This window comes from Choloepus didactylus, chromosome 1 (assembly GCF_015220235.1).
Source record: "Choloepus didactylus isolate mChoDid1 chromosome 1, mChoDid1.pri, whole genome shotgun sequence".
Lineage (NCBI taxonomy): Eukaryota > Metazoa > Chordata > Mammalia > Pilosa > Megalonychidae > Choloepus > Choloepus didactylus.
The window spans coordinates 207,186,525-207,199,562 of NC_051307.1; the positions used below are offsets into that span (position 1 = coordinate 207,186,525).

A 13,038-nucleotide genomic window follows, 5' to 3' on the forward strand; every position below is an offset into this window, starting at 1 on the left:
TGTTTTCTCTGATGGTCAGCAGGGACCATGGGAAAATCTCCTAGGGAATCTCCTTCATTATTCTAGAAGAGCAATAATCCACACTGGCATATGCTCAAGACAGTCCCACAGACAGCTTTGAGAACTGTCTTTCCCATCTCCATCTCTTCTCATCATCTTAAGAATAAAACAATAACAAAAGAGCTTTCTTATTTTTAAGTTACATAAACAAAACAGTTCATTGTGGAAAATCAGCAAAGTAATAAGAAGAAGCCCATAAAATGACTTGTAATTTTGATAGCCAGTTAGAAAGACTACTAACATTTTACCTGTACCTTCTAGATTTGGGAAATCTAGTAGGAAGAAGCTAATTTCACTGTGATTAATCATGAGTTTTTAAATGTCCTTGAGCATGGCATCCTTATTTTCTATAACCCAAAAAACTAATGGAATGTTTGAGGAATCCCTGTTCTTGCTCACACCTAGTCTATATAGTCATAACTATGTTGACTGCTTGAATTGATTCTATGGTGTAAATCTCTTTCCATATCACTTACACAGTCCTAAAATATAATTTTTAATGACTGGATAGAATTCTTTTATATGGATGTCATACAGCTTGCAGGACAAATACCTGTTGTTAGGAGTTAGATTTTTTCCCATTTTTGGCTTTCATAATTAATACTATTATAACTAACAAATGCATTGCAAATGCCCTGAAAGATCCTCTTATGTGAAGCTTGGTTTTCCTGGGGAATAGTATCTGCACAGATTCTCCACAAGTATTTTTATTCTCCAGTTTAAGTTGACTCAAGAACATTCTGGAGATGAAGGAAGAATAGACGCTTAGGAAGGGCAGAAGGGTAGAAGTGACGGATGGTTTTGCAGCAGAATTGGATTTTTTTTTTTTTTTTTTTTTGATCTTGGGTGTCCATAACAAGAATTTTAGCCCAGCTCCTGGCTGCTCCAGGAGGGGTGTAATGTTCTGGGACTACTGAGCATTGACCTTGATTTGTAGGAGTGGAGCCCCAAGTGAGACTTGGGAAACTTATCAAATATGGGAGCAATTTCTGAGTAGGGTAGAATTGGGTGTAGTTGTATTGCTTTGGAGCATCTCTCTGTGAGCACCTAGCTCATTTCTCAAAGTATGTGTACCACTGAGTGTGTGGATGGATTTGAAAAGGCTCATGAGATGATTTTTAGGCAGTGTTCTATGAGCATAAATCACTTAATGAGAAAGTAATTCCCTTTTCAATTCTTGTTCAGTTCTTCTGATGTTTTTTAAGGAGCCAGTCTGAGTTTAGTGCTAGATTATCTTTTATTTATTTATTTATTTTTATTAGGGAGGTTGTAGCTTTATAGAAAAATCTGCAGAAAGTACAGATTTCTCATATATCCCTCGTCAAACACATACAGTTTTCTCTATTATTAACACTTTGCATTAGTGTGCTACTTTTGTTAAACTTGATGAAACAATATTATTATAGTTATACTGTTAACTATATCCATAGTTTACATTAGGGTTAATGCCTATTTTCAAATTTATTTGATTTTTTGTACTGTACCGTTTTGATTCCTTCTCATTTCCTTCTTTATATATTTTCAGCTATTTTCTTTATGGATATCATGGGGCTTAAATTTAATATCCTAAATCCATAGCAATCATGTTCACTTTGATACCAACTTAACGTCAATAGCATACACAAATACTGCTCCTATAATCCTCCAACTCTCTGCTTTTTTTGTTGTTCTTGTTACAAATTATATCTGTATACATTGTATGTCCAAAACCATAGATTTATCATTACTTTTTTTGTATTTGCATTTTAGAACTTGTAAGGAGTAAAAAGTGGAGCTACGTACAGAAAAAATACAATAGTACTGGTATTTGTAATTACCCATATGATTACCTTTACTGGAGTTCTTTATTTTTTTCTGCTGCATTAATCCACTAATTGTCCAGTATTCTTTCCTTTCAGTCTGAAGGACTCTCTTTAGCTTTGTATTTTTTTAGTGGGTGGTGGTGATTTTATTCAACAGTCTCATTACAAAAACAACCAGAACTCACATGGCAGCAGAATTTGGGAAGGCCTCCCTGCAGGCTGCTGTGAGGGTGGACAGCCCTCTGATGCAGCTGACCTGCCAGGCACTGTGGGTGGACAGGTGTCTGTGGCTCAGACCGGGCAGTGGGAATGACTAGGAGGGTGGGAGTGGGCTTGGCCAGGACTGAGCTCATTTTAGGCTACATGCCCAGATTGGGGCTTCCCAAGATCAGACATCCTCCCTGTCCCACCACTGATTCCCTCAGGTTTTATTTATCTGGAAATGTCTTTGTCTCTCCCTCATTTTTGAACAAGTCTTGCAGGTTATAAAATTCTTGTTGGCAATTATTTTCTTTCAGCATTTTAAATATTTTGTCCCACTGCCTTTTTGCCTCCATAGTTTCTAATGAGAAATAAGAACTTAATCTTACTGGGGATCTCTTGAACATAACACATTGATTTTTCTCTTGCAGCTTTCAGAACCTCTCCTTGTTCTTGGCATTGGCTAGTTTGATACAATGTGTCTGGGCATGGATCTCTTCAAGTTTATCCTGTTTAGCGTTCACTGGGTTTTTTGAATGTGCATATTCATGTCTTTTATTAAATTTGGGAAGTTTTCTGCCATTATTTCTTTTAATATTCCTTCCAGCCCTTTCTCTATTTCTTTTCTTTCCGAGATTCCCATAATGAATTTAATGGTACACTTGATGGTGTCGCACAGGTCTCTTAGATTCTGTTCATTTCTTTATTTTTCATTCTGTTTTCTTTCTGCTCTTCAGCCTGAATTATTTCAATTGTCTTATCTTTGAGTTCACTGATTCTTTCTTCTGCTAGCTCTAATCTGCTGTTGAAAACCTCTAGGGAATTTTAAATTTCATTTATTGTGGTCCTTAACCCCAGAATTTCTGGTTGGTTTCCTTTTTAAATTTCTATCTCTTTAATGAGATTATCATATTGTTCATTTATTGTTTTCCTGATATCCTTTTATTCTTTCTCCATATTTTCCTTTAGCTCTTTGGGTATATTAAAGATCATTTGTTTAAAAGTGTTTGGTACATTCAAAGTCTGGTCTTCTTCATTGATGGTTTTTGGATTTTTATCTTGTTCCTTTGGTTGGGCCATCATTTCTTGTTTTTTTTTTTTTTTTTTTTTTTTGCTTATCTTGTTATCTTTTGTTGCACATGGACAGTTTGATATTTTAATGAGTTAACTCTGAGATTTAGTTCCTGAGCTGTCTGTTCCCTAAGTTTATGTCCACCCAGTGATATGATAGAGATTTCCTTGAGTGCCAGAATCTAACAAAAACAAGCAAACCAATGCAGAAAGCATTTTTCATATTCATTGAAAATTGGCTCTCTGTTGACTGGTGCACGCCTTTCGAGTTTAGCCCTTCTATCAAGAAGATCAGCCCAAGATGAATGCAAAATGCAGGATCTTTTCCATCTTTTCTGAGCCTGTGTCTTTTCCTGACTTGGCACTCATTGCCCTTGGAATTCGCCTGTTTACAGGAATTCGAATGTCCCCTCTACTCCCTGTGAAATAGAAATGCCCCCTCCTCCACTAGAGTGTCTTATAATATATCTTAAAGCAGGTGATCCTTTAACCCAGGTTGCTTTGACTTAATTGTTTCTTACACTGCTTTAGCTGTCTGCAAGGTACTTCTGCTTGTGGGGTAAATTCTGGGTGGGCAATCCAGAAACAAGTGTTCTGGTTCATTCCTTCAAGCTGCCACCCTATATATTGGCATTGATATTGGCATATGAGTTATCCTAGTATGCATATATGGGTTCCTTTGCACCCTCCAGAACAGGGAGAGGGACCCTCAACAGGAGGGCAGGTTGACTCCACCTTGTACCAGGGAAGGGTGGGAGAAGAGCAGCAAGGGTGCCGTGAGCTTTTCCTACTGGTTTTAAGTTGGGTTTCCTTGATTTAGCACTTACTCAGTTACTGCTACCCTTTAACTGTTTTCTGGAGTTTTGAGGTAGACGTCTCTGCCAGATTTGCCAGTTGTTCAAAGATTCTGTCGGGGAATGGCACCGTGGCATGTTTTACACCACCATGTTGGTGGACTGAAAGTCTGGATTATCTTTAACTCCTAGCATTTTTCTAACATCTCTTTTTGACATGGAGAGGAACAGGTCCTGGGGTCAAAGTCCCAGCAGGCTAAAATCTAATCCAATTGTTATGCTTTCTTTATTTATATGTATATTTAATTATCTAGTTACCTTCTCGTTATGGCAAGAGATCCTGGTAATCATTTTAAGATTTCTTTAAAAATATTTTTATGTAAAGAAAGTTGAAAAAACAAGGAGATATTAAGAAAAATTGTAAGTAAATTAACATTTAAGTGATATTTTGATATGGCAAAGCATCAAGACATGATATAAAAATAACTGAAAATTGGGAAAAAGTGGGTTAACTCAGGTATCATTTACCAGTGTGAGCTCTTTATAGCTGTATCCTTGATCCTCATTCATGGATCCATTTTAGGATCTCAGCTTGATCTTTCTTCTTTCTCATCTGCTTTCAACTTCACACAGTAGGGACATTTAGTTGGATCTTAAAAGCATTTGCCACATAACAGAGGGAGGGAATAGGGAGACCCTTAAGGCACCTGAACCCAAGTGCAGGTCACAGTCAGACTTTCCCTCATCTAAGGGAATTTGCTTATAATGGGAAGACACTTAGAGCCCATGAATATAGAAGAAATCATTGAAAAACTGTTTGGCCAGTGATACTATCTGGGAATTGGAGAACTATGTCTCCTTTTCTTTCTGGCAGCTAGGGGAGCAAATAGCCCTAACGGAGAAGCAAATAACAGCAATAAAAACTAAAGCCCCTTCACAAGGCTAAAGGGAAATGTCAGCTCTCAGAGAAAGAACCAGCAATGGAGTGGAGCAAAGACATGTAGGTTTAAGCCTATGAGGCACAGGTGAGATTTTTATATTAAGCAAGTGAAAGACTACAGGGGGAAAATCAGGCCAACCTTATTTTTTTTATGACAGAATCAATAGAATCTAATCAAGTTTTGAATGCAACCACGATAAGATGAGAAATACCAAATAAGTCCTTGTCGGCAGTAACTGGAACATAATTGTGTCCGGAAGGGATTACTGGAATGATGTTCCACATTTCTCTACAAGCCTTGCTAGGGAGGGAGACTCTGAAATTAAGAAAGGGTGACATGGTTTCGGGTTCATGTTCCCAGAGCTTTGATGCCCTGCTTTGTTTAGATGTTTTTTTCTCTGTGGAGCTCATATGGGATTGGGCTTTCAGCCAAGTAAAGAAGTGAAAGAAAGTTGTGCTTTTGGAGGAAGGTGGCAAGGAGAGTCACAGTTCACTATCTCATATTCACAGAGTCTTGTTTGGTGTTCAGATAATAGACAGTCAGGTGGGAGATGACAAGGACTGAGGTCCCCAAAGGCGGTTAGGGTTTAAGCTCATTCATAATCTCCATGCACCCTCACCCAAGTCACCCCAAATACAAATAATCCAAGCCCAAACCAGAGTGCTCAGCATGCAAATATGGCTTCAAGCACCCTCAGACATGTTGGTGCAATCTTCTTAAAACAAGAGTGCTACTCTCCATATGTGCTCTAGACCCCAACCAAATGCCCCTTGTAAGCAACCCCATATAGGAATTCTGGAGCTACCACTGGAAAGTAAGTAAACTAGGAACGTGAAAAAAAGTGTAAAAGCACATACTGACACTGACTCTACAGCTACCTCAATTATATAGAATTTGGTTTATGATGTGCCAGGCCCTGGGGAGCCAAAGCTGGATCAGAAGCCAATCCTTGCCTTTGAGGAGCCTGCTCAAATACAGAGTAAATAACTATAAACCAGTCAAATTAGGGTGGTGCTATGAGAAGGCAGAGGAAGCTGTTACTAACTTTTGTTAGGTGGTGGGTTGCAGAAGGAAAACAAAGATAGCAAATGATCATGACATCTACATTTATTTTAAGGTTCTAACAACCTAGTAGATGCTCCAGAAATATTTGTAATTGTTTGGATGAATGAATAAATAAAAGTCTCCAGTGAAGAAACTGGGGCTCAGGAAGGAAATAACTTGCCTGAGGTCACATGGGTCAAAAGCTGGAATTCACACCTAAGAACCCCATTCTCTTTCTATTGTACACTGAGACTGTGCTGGATGGTGCAGTGGAAAAAGCTAGAAATACAAGGCAGCCTTGAGGAGAATGTTATAGAAACCAACCAAGGCTGGAAGTTTGAGAAGAGAGAGAATCAGCCCTTGCTTATAGATTTGGGTTTTCTTTCCATATGGACAAGTTCGCATTAACCAGTGAGCACACTGCTAATTTGTAATAACATTTGTCTTTATAAAACAAAACCAAACAACAAAACCATGGTACTCCATCTTCACTCTTGGATATCTCAATGGGTAGCTCTGGTGTTACGATCTGAAGTTGCCCTTTAAAAATATTCTCTTCTCAGTCTACCTTGTTTGGATAGTTGATTTAGATACAACTAATGAAGTCCATTTGCAATATGGGTAAGTGAACTTTTTAAACTAGGTGTTTTGTATCCCTGTAGCTCCCACAGTGGTTGTCATGGTAACATTTCCCCCCTCGAGGTCCAGAATGAACGGTCCATGACAAAGTAGGTCACAAGTGAAGTGGGGTTTGGTGCCTTCACCCCAGAGGGCTCGCTTAGCTTAGTTAGAAACTTCTGAGTAGGACTGAGTGGGAAGAGGAGACGCAGAGGAGGGGGAGATGGGAAGAGCAGACTCTGTGAGGGGAGCCTGGGCGAAGCTGTGCTCCTGCGTGAGGATTCAGAAGGTCTGAGAGCCCGGGATGATCTGCCCCGGTTGCGGCTGCAGGGATGTGGAATGCTCGAGGCTAAACACTGTCTCCACTGTGTGGTAGGAATCAACACCCCCTGCAGTCCAGAATCCATTCAGAGATGGTTCATGAAGGCCCACTTCAATTACCAATATGGAAGTTTTGCCTACAGGAGACTTCAGTTTTATTTACTCATTTATTCATTTTTGTAACAAACATTTACTGAGCCTGGCACTGTGCTGGCCAGGACTGGCTTCCTGGGCACGTGACCTGTGCAGCTGCCCAGGGCCCCATGTGCAGAAGTACTTTGCACTTGGTTCAATTCTCAGCTGTCACCATCTTGAAATTCTTAATAATTTTTTAACACAGGCCTCCACAATTTTCAGCAAAGTCAATCACAATCCCTGCTTTCCTGAAACTTATGCTGCAGTAAGAGAGACAGACTTGAACCCAGTTATGACATGAATCAATGTGATCTGTGCAGTGAAGAAGAGGCATGCAATGGCAAGGAGGAAAAGATAGTGGAGTTGGGATGAGTTCACATTACAGTGGGAAGGGCCTTATGTTTGTGTTCACTGAAAGTGAGTGTGGAAATCAGCCTAGGCTCCCAAGAGAGGATGTAAAGTTTTCCCCTCAAGCATGTAAAGTTTTGGAGTATGTCCACCTGTCAGGGCAGGAGTTCTGGGTGCAAACCTTTCCCTTTCTTTTTAGTTTTTTCTTTTAAGTTATTTTTTTCTCTTTTAGATTTTTATTTATTTGCTTCTAGTTTATGCAATTCATTTACTTGTTTCAAAATTCAAAAGATACAAAAGGCTATACTGTGAAAATTCTTCCTCTTACCTGGCTCTCTACCATCCAGTTCTCCCTACTGACAATCAGGCAATTGATGATACCAGTTTCTGTTAAACTTTTCCAGGGATTTTTTTCTTTTTTAACTTTTTATCTTGAAATAATTCCAAACTTACAAGAGAGTTGCAAAAATAATACAAACCCCCAACAGAGAACTACAACATACTCCTTACCAAGATACGCAGATCTTCCAACTTTTAAAATTTTGCCACATTTGCTGTTATATTTTATCTGCCTGCCTACCTGCCTACCTGCCTGTCTGCCTGTCTGCCTCCCTGCCTCCCTGCTTGCTTGCTTGCCTGCCTGTCTGTCTATCTATCTATCTATCTATCTATCTATCTATCTATCTATCTATCTACCTATCTTCCTACTTACCTATCGTTCATCATCTATCATCTCTTCTAAGCCTTTAAGTGTAGGTTGTATACATCATGTTCCTTGAACACAGAATACTACCATGTCCATCTCCTGAGATATATAATACTTTCATACACATTTCTTTAAATACAGTTATAAGTTCAAGAAACTTAACATAAATATTACAGTCTATATTCAAACTTATTCATATGTCCCAATGATATCCTTGGGCCTTTTTCCCTTCATTATTAGTTCCAGTCCAGAATCATGTATTGTATTTAATTCCTATTGTCTCTTCAGTTGTTCTTTTTTTAAAAATTGTGGAATCATATATACAACATAAACTTTCCCATCTCAACCACTTCTGAGCATACCATTGGTAGAATTAATCACATTCACAATATTATGCTACCTTCACCACTATCCATTACCAGAACTTTCCCATCACCCCGAACAGAAACCCTATACCCCTTAAGCTGTAATTCCGCATTCTCCCTCATCCCCATCCCTAATAACCTGTACTCTAGTTTGTGTCTCTGTAAATTTCCACATCTAGCTATTTCATATGAGGAATGATATAATATTTATCCCTTTGTGTCTGACTTACTTAACTAAAAATGTCTTCAGGGTTCACCCATGTCAAAGCATGCATCAGAAATTCCTTTTTAAGGTTGAGTAATATTTCATTGTATGTGTATGCCACATTTTGTTTTTCCATTCATCTGCTGGTGGGCATATGGGTTGCTTCCACCTTTTAGCTATTGTGAATAATGCTACTATGAACTTTGTTGCACAAGTATCTGTCTGAGTCCCTGCTTTTGATTATTTCAAAGAAGTGAGATTGCCAGGTCATGTGGAATTCTATACTTAACTTTTGGAGGTATGGCCAAACTTTTCCGCAGGGGAACCACCATTTTACACTCCCATCAACAATGTAAGAGAGTTCTTATTTCTCTACATCCTTGACAGCACTTCTTTTTCTTTCTTTCTTTCTTTGTTTTATAATAGTAGCCATTCTAGTGGGTGTGAAGTGGTAATCTCGTGATTCTGATTTGCATTTTCCTAGTGGCTGATGATGTTAACCATTTTTTAATGTGCTTTTTGGCCATTTGTATAACTTCTTTGGAGAAATGTCCATTCAAGTCTTTTGCCTGTTTTTAATTAGATTGTTTGTCTTCTTGTTGTTGAGTTGGAATTCTTCATATATTCTGGATACTAAACCCTTATCTGATAGTTGGTTTCTAAATATTTTCTCCCATTCTGTAGGTTACACATTTTTACTTTCATGATGAAGTCCTTTGAGGCACAAAATTTTAAAATTTTTATGAAGTCCCATTTATCTATTTTTTCTTTTGTTGCTCATGCATTTGGTATAAAGTCTAAAAAACCACTGGCTAATACAATATCCTAAAGTTGTTTCCCTATGTTTTATTCTAGGAGCTGTATAGTTTGATTCTTATCTTTAGGTCTTTGACCCATTTTGAGTTCATTTTTGTATATGGTCTGAGGTAGGGGTCCACCTTCATACTTTTGCTTATAGCTGTCCAGTTTTCACAGCACCATTTGCAGAAGAGATTATTTTTTTTTCCCATTTAGTGGACTTGGCTTCCTTGTCAAAGTTCAATTTGTCATAGATATGTGAGTTTATTCCTGTGCTCCCAGTTCTATTCCATCAGTCTATATGTCTGTCCCTGTGCTAATACCATACTGTTTTGATTGCTATAGCTTTGTAATAAGTTTTGAAATTGAGATGTGTGAGTCCTCCAAATTCATTCTTCTTTTTCAAGATAATTAGGACTACTTGGAGTCCCTTCACCTTCCAAATGAATTTGATGATTAGATTTTCCATTTCTGTAGAGGAGGTTGTTGGAGTTTTGGTTGGATTACATTAAATCTGTAAATTGCTTTGAGAATTGACATCTTAATGATATCAAGTCTTTCAGTCCATGAGCATGGAATATCTTTCCATTTGTTTATGTCTTTAATTTCTTTCAGTAATGATTTGTGGTTTTCTGCATACAATTCCTATACATCTTTGGTAAAATTTATTTCTAGGTATTTTATCTTTTAGTTGGTAATATAAATGGAATTGCTTTCTTGATTTCCTTTTTGGATTGTTCATTGCTGGTGTATATAAATGGCACTAATTTTTGTATAATGTCTTGTTACCCCACCACTTTGCTGAATTCATTTATTAGCTCGAATAGCTTTCTTGTAGATTCTTTTGGATTTTCTATATATAGAATCATGTCATTTGTGAATAGGGATAATTTTACTTATTTTCAATGTGGATGCCTTTTATTTCTTTCCCTTGCATAATTGCTCTGGGTAGCACTTCCAGTACAATGTTGAATAGCAATGGTGATAGTGGATATTCTTGTTTTGTTCCTGATTTAAGCAGGAAAAATTTCAGTCTTTCACCATTGAGTATGATGTTAACTGTGGATTTTTCATATATGCCCTTTATCATATTGAGGAAATTCCCTTCGCTTTCTATTTTTCTGAGTGTTTTCATCAAGAAAAGGTACTGGGTTTGGTCAAATGCATTTTCTGTTCAATTGAGATGATCATGTTTTTTTCTTTCTCATTCTATTAATGTGATGTATTACATTGATTTTTTTTCACATTGAATACACTTGCATTCCTGGATTAAATCCCATTTGATCATAGTGCATAATCCTTTTGATATGCAGTTGGATTCAGTTTGCTAGTGTTTTATTGAAGATTTTTGCATCTATATTCATAGGGGATATTGATCTATAATTTTCTTATCCTGTAATATTTCTACCTGGCTTTGGTATTAGGATGATGCTGCCTCATGGAATGAATTAGGAAGTCTCCTGTTCAATTCTTTTGGAAGAGTTTGAAAAGGATTAGTGTTAATGATTCTTTAAATGCTTATTAAAATTCATCAGTGAAGTCATGTGTTCCTGGAATTTTTTTGTTGTTGGGAGGTTTTTCATTACCGAATCATTGTCTTTACTTATTATTTATCTGTTGAAATCTTCTGTTTCTTCTTGAGCCAGTTTAGGAAGTGTGTGTTTTTAGGAATTTGTCCATTTCATTTAGATTGTGTAATATTTTGGTAACAATTGTTCATAATATCTTCTTATGATTCTTTTTATTTCTGAATGGTCAGTAGTAATGTCCCACCTTTCATTTCTGATTTTTGCTATTTGCTGCCCTTTTTCTTTTTTCCTTTGTTAGTGTAGCCGAAAGTTCATCAATTTTATTGGTCTTTTCAAAGAACCAACTTTTGGTTTTCTTGATTCTATTGTTTTTCTATTTTCTATTTCATTTATCTGTGCTCTAGTCTTTAGTATTTCCTTCCTTCTGCTCACTCTGGGCTTAGTTAGCTCTTCTTTTTAGATCCTCCTGAGATAGGATTAGATTACTGATTTAAGATCTTCTTTTTTTAACATGAGCATTTAGAGGTATAAATTTCTCTCTGTCACTGCCTTTTCCGCATCTCATAACTTTTGGTATGTTTTGTTCTCATTTCGTTTGTCTCAGGTATTTTTAATTTCACTTGAAATTTCTTCTTTGACCTATTGATTAAGACTGTATTGTTTGGTTTCCATGTGTTTGTGAATTTTCCAGTTCTCCCTCTGTTACCAAATTCTAGCTTCCTTCCATTGGGGTTGGAGAAGATACTTTGTATGATTTCAATCTTTTTAAATTTCTTGAGACTTGTTTTGTGACCCAGCATACGATCTGTCTTAGAGAATGATTGTATGCACTTGAGAGGAAGGTGTACTCTGTTGTTTTTGGATGAAGTGCCCTATACAGGTCTACTAGGTCTAATAGGTGTATAGTATTGTTCAGGTCCTCTATTTCCTTACTGATATTCTGTTTAGATGTTCTATTCATTATTGGAAGTGGTGTATTGAAATCTCCTATTAATGTACAACCATCTATTTCTCCCTTCCAATCTGTCAATGTTTGCTTCATATATTTTGGAGCATAGTCATATCTTCCTGGTGAATTGACCTTTTGTCCTTCTTTGTCCATTTTAATAGTTTTTTGACTTAAAGTCTATTTTGTCTTATGTTAGCATAATTATTCCTGCTCTCTTTTGATTACTATTTGCATGGAATATTTTTTCCATCCTTTCACTTTCAGCCTATTTGTTTCTTTGACTTTAATGTGAGTCTCTTGTAAACATCATAGAGGTGGATCATGCATTTTTATCCCTTCTGCCAACTTCTTGTTTTGACTGGAGAGTTTAACCCTTTTGCATTTAAACTAACTACTGATAATGCAGCACTTTCTTCTGCTATTTTACTCTTTTGTATTTGTAAGTCTTTTACCTTTTTTGTCCCGCATGTCTTCCATTACTGCCCATTTATTATTTAGTTGACCTTTTGTAGTGAACCCTTAAGAGTCCCATCTCATTGCCTTCTGTGCATATTTTTCTTCATGGTTACCATGGAGCTTAAATTTAACATCTTTTATCTACTATAACATTGTTAACTTCAATAGTATACGTAAACTATGTTTCTATACCCCTTCCTCCCCTTAGCTTTATGTAGTTTTTGTCACAGATTGCATATTTATACATTATGAGTCCAAACCCCTTGATTTAGCATTACTTTTTATGCATTTGCTTTTAGATGCTGTAGGAAGTAAAAAGTGGAGTTATAAACCAAAAATACAGTATTTTTGGCATTTATATTTACTCATGTTGTTATCTTTATTGGAGATCTTTATTTCATCATGTAGCTTTGCTCTGTTACTAGTGTCCTTTCCTTTCAACCTAAAGAACTCCCTTTAGCATTTCTTCTGGTCTAGTAGTGATGAACTCCCTCAGCTTTTGTTTATCTGGAAATGTGTTAATCACTCCCTCTTTTTTGAAAGACAGTTGTTTCAGACATACAATTCTTCTTGGCAAGTTTTTCCTTTCAGCATTTCAGAATGTGATTCCACTGACTTCTTGCCTCCATGGTTTCTGATGAGAAATTGGCACTTAATCTTATTGTGATGCCTTCCTTTTTTCTTTTGGCTTTCAG

General features: G+C 37.0%; 1 protein-coding gene across 4 annotated transcripts in view; it reads left to right on the forward strand.

The window, feature by feature from the left end:
* Positions 1-13,038, forward strand: part of CACNA2D3 (calcium voltage-gated channel auxiliary subunit alpha2delta 3) — a 1,184,653-nt gene that overhangs the window by 50,543 nt on the left and 1,121,072 nt on the right. The gene's annotated exons all lie outside the window — the stretch shown is intronic.